At 42.9% G+C, this 8,739-nt stretch overlaps 1 protein-coding gene across 1 annotated transcript in view; it reads left to right on the forward strand.

Moving 5' to 3' along the window:
• Positions 1–8,739, forward strand: part of KCNAB1 (potassium voltage-gated channel subfamily A regulatory beta subunit 1) — a 289,270-nt gene that overhangs the window by 53,700 nt on the left and 226,831 nt on the right. The window lies entirely within an intron of this gene.

An 8,739-nucleotide genomic window follows, 5' to 3' on the forward strand; every position in this document is an offset into this window, starting at 1 on the left:
TCTATGTGCATATATTTATAGGTTTAGTATTAAGGTAGCAGAAGGACATTGGGCCTCCACTCAAGTACTCCCTCAATGCAAGAATACTTTCTTCAATTAAATTGGCATTCTATGATGCTCACCTTCCTGACTCAACCACTGAAGACAAAGCTGGTGAATAAGCAAATGTGGTGAAGAAAGCTGATTGTGCCCGGCTATCAAAAGATATAGCGCCTGGGGTCTTAAAAGCTTGAAGGTAAACAAGCGGCCAGCTCCTTGCTTTTCAACCCTTGAAAGAGGTCTTGTGCAGGAGATTTATCTAATGTAACACATCTTTGGATCTCTTGTCTGCTGCTTCCATGAGCATTGATTTTGGATCCAAACAAGATAAACTCATCGACAACTTCAATATCTTCTCCCTTTACCACAATGCTACGTGTTAATCCAGTTGTGAAGATTCTGGTTTTCGTTACATTGAGTTTAATCCACACTGAAGGCTACAATCCTTGATCTTCATCAGCAAGTGCGTCAGGTCCTCCTCACTTTCAGCAAGCAAGGTTGTGTTATCTGCAGATCGCAGGTGGTTAACAAATGTCCCTCTCACCCTGATGCTGTGTTCCTCTTCAGGTAGCCCAGCTTCTCAGGTTACTTGCTCAGCGTGCAAAAGTGCATGTGTGTTCACCTTATTTTCTTATAAAATAGTGACGTGTTATACACACTATTCTTCATCTTATTTTTCTTCTGTAATAATATATCTTGGAAGCCAGGTCACAGAAGTAGTTATGTTATCCACTTTATTCATTTTAATAGAATTCCTTTGTAAAACTTTTCTCTAACTGAATTAGTGGGTCCCTATCAGTGAATATTTAAATTTGTCTGAGGTTTGATTTTCTGTTCTTCTCTGTAAACACACAAAATACTTTTAGTGGACCATGGAGTATGTGCATTTTTAAATACACGTGTGAGTATATTCACAGGAAAAATGACTAAAAGTAAAATCATAGAGTCAAATGGGCTGTCCATTTAAAAGTTTGATAAGTATTGCCAATATTATCCTCAATAAGATATTTTCAATAAGATCATTTCAATATACAGGTGTATATTGTTTGAGGATGCCTATTCTCCATATCCTCCAATGAATAATAATATCAAACTCTTCCATTTTTTAAAATATGAAAGTAGAAAGTAGTATCTCAATGTCATTTTAATAGGTATCTTTTTAGATACTTAAAATTCACTTGTACTTCTTTCTTTTTTAAAATCATTTTATTGGGAGCTCTTAAAGATATTATAACAATCCATAATTCAATTCGTTTTAAGCATAATTGTACAACTGCTGCCACTGTCATTTTCAAAACATTTTCTTTCTTCTTGAACTCTTTGATATCCGCTCCCCTTATCCCCTCCCTCTACTACCCTACCTCCCAGGAACCCTTATTATTATATTATATAGTAATATTATTGTGGCAGTTATATAATCTCCTATCAACTTGAGTGAAGGGGTGGAGTCTAGCCTGTCAATCATGTCATAGCCAATGAGGCCTCTATGTGGGCATAGCCTTCTCCTGAGGATTCTGGGAACTCCTGTCTTCCTCCTTTGAGGCAGGACACACACTCCCTCTGGTCATCTTCTTGCTGACAAGCCACATGAAACTTTGCTGATGGAGCCAGGGTCCAGGAGCTGGAGGAGCCACATGGAGACCGACGCCAGCACTGAGATGCTTCCACTGCCACTGGATCTACAAGACTCCACCCACTGACCTGTGATCTTCCTGCATTTGGCATTATTGCATGGCTACGTGAGACTAAAGAGGAACTTATGAACTAGTATTAGACATATGGGCTAATATCAGACTTTTGGACTTGATCTGGACTAGGCTGGGATATTTTCTCAATATATAATTGCTCTTTTATATAAAGCTCTTTCTTATACACGTATGAGTCTCTCTGGATTTGTTTCTCTAGTCTACCCAGACTGACACAATTATTATTTCCGCATCTTACACCATCCAGTGTATTTATTCACCTACAATTCTGTTATTCTTTCCCTTGAGTGGGTTACTCAACATTCTATTGACTAGTTCATTTCGCAATTGGGTTGTTGTTCTTTTTGTATTGATGTCTTCTTTATTAATTTATTAAGAAAACTGTCTTTTTGTCTAGCACTTCATTGGCAAATTATATTTTTCCAGAGATGTCTACTTCTTATCTAGTCAAATGTATCACATTTTGGGATTTATGTCATGTCTTAAAAGGCTGCTTTTATTCCTATGGTTTATTAAAACACATACACTGATTTTTTCCCCTAAAACTTTTATGGTTTTGTTTCCTACACTTAAAACTTTGATCTGTTTGGAATTAGTTTATTTTCATTTGTAAAATTTTATTGAGCTGTAATTAGCATATCATACAATTCAATAGTTCAAGCACATCAAGAAGGGTTGTACAATCATCTTCGGAATCTTCCTTCTTGTACCCATTGATGTCGGCTCCCCTTTACTTCACCCTCCTCTTCCGTTCCCTCAGACAATCATCAACCCAGCTTCTATCTTTGTAATTCTGCCTATCTCGATTTCCCTGTACAGATAAACATGCAAAACAAAGGCAAACAGCAAACAAGGACTCAGCAACAATAGCCCAATAAAACAAGACCTCAGTCTAAGTCTAAGAGAAAATAGAGCCATGGGGGGAGGGGGGGGAAGAGGAGAAGATCAACTGATTCCCATCGAATAGCAGTGATCTCTGGTCACCCAAATGAACAGACCATCCTGCAAAAGTAATTAGTGGACTTTACTGGGAGATCAGTCATGTCTGTATTGGAGGGGACAACTGCACTTCTAATGGTGGGTGGGCCCAGCCATTAGGAAAGACACTTAACCTTGCGTGGAATTTATTTTAATATGTAGCAAGCCTCCCCTTTATTTTAGAAGAAAATGAGCATTCTCAGCTGTGGCAGCACAGTGTTGGGGAAATTGAAGCACAGCGTCCAGTTGACCAGCGACACCAGTAGCATTCAGCCCTCACTGACAGTAGAGCCCTTTCCGTGGCTCTGAGATCTGGGGCAAATGAGTGGCATGTTTGCGGAACAATTCTGTAGGTTCCTCAACACCCATAGGCTGCTGATGTTGGACACGAGAACCAGCCTTCTACCAGGAGACAAGCCCAATGCATTCTTATGAGTTGTGGAACTTCCGACAAGTTATTTTATCTGAGCCTCAGTTTCTGCATCTGTAAAAGTAATGAATTTCTACCCATCCTGCCTATTGTGATGGTTAATCAAGAAAATGAACCCAAAACAATTTACCATGGAGTTGATGCCAATTCAGGGCAACCCCGTGTTTGTTAAAGTGGAACAGTGCTTCACCCAGCTTTTAAGAGCTGGGATCTTTCAGAAGCAGATCACCCGGATTTAGTTCCATGTGGCTGCTGAGTAAATACAAACCTCCAATGTTCCCATTGGTAAATAAGCACTTCATCATTTGTGCCACTCAGGGAATCTTAAATGAGAAAAATAATTATAATATCGCCTGGCATAGTGTCTAGCACCTAAACAATTACCCAATGTATGTTTAATCCTTACTTTACCTTTAGCTTATTGGGATTTCCTCCATTTAACTTTGGGTCTTTTCTCATAAAAATAAATCTACTCATCATTAGAAGTCATGGTCACTCATTTCCCATTTCCACCACCTTCCTTCACAACTTGGCCTCTTCACGCCCCCTTTCCTGGTCCCTGAGGAACTTCAGAGCCGACTGTCCAGTCGCATGCTTCAATATGGCCTAGCAGTCCAGCTGGAGAACTTTCTAGATTTGCTTTTCTCTGAAAGGTGGTCCCAGCCCCGGCTTCCTCCTCATTTCCTGACTCCAACTCTGCCTCTCTTCCAAATTCCTAAATTTGTGCTAGAGCCTATTGCTAAGCTGATCTTCCAGAACCACATCTACCCCATTCCTTCCCTGGCTGAGCAATATGACCCCACTATCTGCGTGAAGCACAGAGCTCTCCGCATCTTGCCCCTCCTGGCCTCTTGCCTCTTCAGCCGTGTGTAGGCTCCCTGAGCACATTACATGTTCCTCCTCGTCTGGACCTTCACCTGGTCCTCTGTTCTTTCACGTAGAGACCCTTCACATGTTTCTCCTTTGTTAGTTTGGACACCCCTCACCCTCAACCCAACCTTTATCTTACCTGGCCTCTCTCCACATGATGTTACCTGAGTTGGAATCCACTGGGCAACAACTGCTTTGGGTTTTGGCTTCTACCCAGCCAGGACTACTTGTGCTTTTTCCAGTCACCTCTTGACATTAGAGGTATATTGACTCCATGCTTACCATGTGCGGCTCCCTTACACCTTATGTGATCTTAAATAATTTATATCCATATTTGGTTTTAGACTCTGATGCTCTCACAGTTGAGGCCTCTGCTCTGTTGGTCCTAGCACATTGCCTACTACATAGTAAATATTCAAAATTATTTGTGCAAAATGAAATATGAGCCTGCCAATACCTAAATTAAGTCTTCTAAATTATGGAGACATTTCTTGGGACTCTGCACAAGGAATAATGGAATTAGAATTTCTAGGATTTGGAGCATGTCATTTTTGGCTAGCACAGAGATCTCTACATCAAGAAAGAATTGTCGTTTTTCTTCTTATTGTCATCATTTTTCTTGTTTAGTATTTCACATAGTGAATCTATTATAAACCATTAATGCATCAGAAACACTTCACTGTGTTCAGGTGGAACCTGTGGCTAGATGAAGCGGGTAAACAGAACAAGGGAATTTTTCATGGTTTAAACTCAGGAAAGGTGTGCACCAGGGGTGTATCCTTTCGATGCACTTATTCAGTCTGTATGATGAGCAAATCATCGGAGAAGCTGGATGCTGTGAAGAAGAGCACATCATCTGGACTGGAGGAAGGCTGATTCACCGCCTGTAATATGCAGATGAATAACTGTGCTTGCTGAAATTGAGGAGCATTTGAAACACTTGCTGATGAAGGTCAAGGATGACAACCTTCAGTATGGATCACAACTCAATCTAAAGAACACCCCGCATCCTCACATCTCGAATGACATGCTAAACAGAGAAAAGATTGAAGTTGTCCAACATTTTGTCTTGCCTGGATACGCAATCAAGGGTCATGGAAGTAGTAGTCAAGAAATCAAAGGAATTGGGTAAGCATTGCATTGGGTAAACTTGCTGCTACACAGGACCTCTTTAGCATGTTAAAAAGCAAGGATGTTATGTTGCGGACTAAGGTATGCCTGACACAAACCATGGCATTTTCCACTGAGAGTTGAACACTGAACAAGGAAGACTGAGGAAGAATAAAAGCACTCGAATTGTGTTGCTGGTGAAGAATATGGAACATACCAGGGGCTACTAAAAGAATAAACAAATATGTCTTGGAAAACTACAGCCAGAAGGCCCCTTAGCGGCAAGGATGGCGCGACTTCGTCTCACTTTGGGGGGCTTGTTATCAGGAGAAACCAGTTGCTGGAGAACGTCATGCTTGGTAAAAGAGAGGAGCAGCAAAAAGGAGGAAGACCCCTGAGAAGATGGACTGCCACAGTGGCCACAGCAGTGGGCTCAAACATCAGGACAATTGTGAGGATGGCACAGGACCAGGCAGGGTTTTGTTTCCTTATAAGTAGTGTGGCTATGAATCAGAACCAACTTCATGGCCCCAATTAACAACAATGAATCAGAACTGTGTGTAGACAAGAAGAGACCATCAGCAACAACAACAACAAACCAAACTCACTGCCATCGAGCTGATGCCGACTCACAGAAAGCCTATAGCACGGAGGAGAACTGCCCCTGTGGATTTCCAAGAAGCGGATGCAAATGCCTTTCAGATACAGAAAGATACATCAAAGTGGGATGCCAGAAAGATGGAGATTTCTAATCATTATCCAGATACAAAGATGACATTTTGACATCCCATTGGCTGTCGTTGTGAGTCTGACATTTTGTTGTGAGATGTCATACTCATAAGATTGATGTCATCATCTTCTTAGCAATAGAATGAAAACACTGGTTACGACCCAAAGAACTGTTCTTATTGTTGTCATTTAATTTCTGTGAGGGAGAACACATTTAAGAGGAGTAGCAATGGTGTTAAAATCCTGGCTGTTATTACATAATCCTAGAAATCTATGGGATGCAAATGAATTTATTTTAAATCTGCAACCTATAATCCTAGACAGCAACTTGATGAGAATCTTGAGTTTAAATCTGCCAGTCCGTAGATTTCACCTCCTCAGAAAAGCACAGATAAGTGATACTTGGCTGCTGCTTTTTATTTAAAAAACAAAAAATAAACATTGCCACTGAAGTGACCTCAATGCTCGGTGGCTTTGGGGGTGCGGGAATACAAACGCTGCACAGGGTCCCTCGGGTGTGATCAGGATGGATGGAGATCACCAGGCTTCTCTTTCACAGCCCTGCTGGGTGGGCTTGAACCACCAACCTTTGGATTAGTAGTCAGGCCAGCTGATATGGGTTAATTTGCACATCGAGTGACCCTACAAAGAGTTTCTGCGACTGTAAATCTTAATGGAAGCCGAGGCAGGCAGCCTGACCTTTCTCCCACAGAGGAGCTGGTGGATTTGAACCACCAACTGAAGCCTAACCCACAGTGCCACCTGTTTTTTTACTGATATTTAGAGGGGTGACAAAATTAGCATAATTTCCATGTACATATGTAATCCCCAGTTAATTCCCAGTGATAAACCTGGGTATATATTTTTGGAGATTCCAGAAGAGATGGTAGTTCAATTCTCTTCTCGTGGAGAGAGTGCAGGATTTTGAACAACGAAGGAACTCGGAAGGCTGCCCATCTGAGCTAGCTGTGGGGGTTGATGAGCTGATACATCTCAGCTCACTGTGGGAAGGTCTACAAGCAATTTCACAGGAAAGAGCTAGATTTCAAAATGAACGGTTTTCATGATAAATGCTGCTTGAATTGGAGTGTACTTTTATGGCCACGTGTATTACAAGGTCTAGGTGAGAAGTCTTCTGTGCTGTGACAAAATCGATAGCCAAGTAAAAATCACAGAGTCTTAAATCACCATTGTTATGTCACTATTATTGTCCTATTTAAAAACCTTTGCTTCCAATCTCACCAAATGTAACATAGTGGTCGTGGTATCACATGAACAGAAATCTCTAGACTGTCTACTGCTTCCTTAAGAGACCAAAGACTTTACCTCCCTGTAAACATTCCATTATACATACGGGAAATATGTTGGCCATAAGTCATCCTCTGGGACACTGAAGGTGGGGCCAGGGGAGCTGGAGAGAGGGGAAGTTCTTGCCGTGGGGAATAGGCGGTTGGTGACTTTAGCGCCATTTGCCCAGAGGGACTCGCACATTTTTTATTGGGGCTATAGAGATGAATAATAATAGTTTCCCTTGTGTTCCCATTTCTTCTTCTTTTTTCTTGCCATTCTCTCTCTTTGCCTCATTCTGTCTTAGTCTTAGCCATTACCTCTGCCTCCTGCTTCCTCTCTCTTCCTCCTTCCCTGGGACCCAGCATTCACGAGGCTTGGAGACACGTTATGGGCATTGCCTTCATGGCTGAAGTCCCTTCCGGAGCCGTAGTGCTAGGACACTGGAACATCCCACCCTGGTCTGGCACCATCTGGGGACAGCATGGTGAGGGTGAAGAGCAGAGACTTGCAGTTAGATCTGGGTTCAAGCCACGCCCTCTTTCCTGACTACTTGTCACTACTAGTAACCTTTACGTATTCTACTGTGGAGGAGTTGACTTCAATTGACAGTGACCCTGTGTGTTTCAGAGTACAACTATTCCAAAGGGTTCTCAATGACGATAATCACACACAAAGCCAGCTCTTTCTACTGGAGCATTGTTGGGTTGATCTGAGCTTCCAGTCTTCTGGCTAGAAGCCAAATCATTTGCAGCACCCAGGGACCTACTAGTAACCTTAATCTCCAAAACAAGCCTCCTGCTCTCGAGTTGATGCTGACTCATCGTGACCCTAAAGAACAGGGTAGAACTGCTCCGGTGGGTTTCCAAGATATAACACACTATGGAAGTAGAAAGCCTTGACTTTCTCCTATGGATCGACTGGTGATTTTGAACTGCTGACCTTGAGGTTAGCAGCCCAAAGGATAACCACGATGCTTAGTTAAACTTTAAAAACAAAACCCTCCCACAGCAGTCAAATTGATTACAACTCATGGTAACCCCAAGTAGATGAGGGTAGAACTCAGTTCCACAGGGTGTCCAGTGGCTGATTGTTCAGAAGTAGATCGCCAAGACTTTCTTCTGAGGCTCTTCTGGGTGGACTGTGAAACCTCTGATCTTTCAGCAGCTGCACTGCCTAGGGTCTCCCGAGGTGAGCTGCTCAGCCTCACTTTACAGAAGAGGAGCTGAGGCTGAGAGGGGTCAAAGCCTTGTAGGGAGCAAGCAGCAGAGCCACCACCATTTGAACTCCAGACGGGGGCACCCAGTGCCTGTGGCATCATCGGCCCTTGCCTTGAGTCTCGTGGCGAGGCAGCCCATCCTTCTCACCATGACGCCTGTCGAGGTTGTCTAGGATCGCTGACCAGGCCGAGATCAGAGCGGGCTCTTTGCTTTTGCGGGCACAGCCTCAAGCTCACCCAGTGGGCGTTCATTCTCTCACGTTCGCAGCCTGGAGATGTGCCACATCCAGTGAAGGAGCATGGGGTTCAGTGGTCCCCTGAGGGGAGTGTACGCACCCCTGGTTTATGAGGGCTCTGTCCTCCTTCTTCTT

Source organism: Echinops telfairi, unplaced genomic scaffold (genome assembly GCF_000313985.2).
Source record: "Echinops telfairi isolate 266 unplaced genomic scaffold, ASM31398v2 ScPeMD7_7420;HRSCAF=8458, whole genome shotgun sequence".
Lineage (NCBI taxonomy): Eukaryota > Metazoa > Chordata > Mammalia > Afrosoricida > Tenrecidae > Echinops > Echinops telfairi.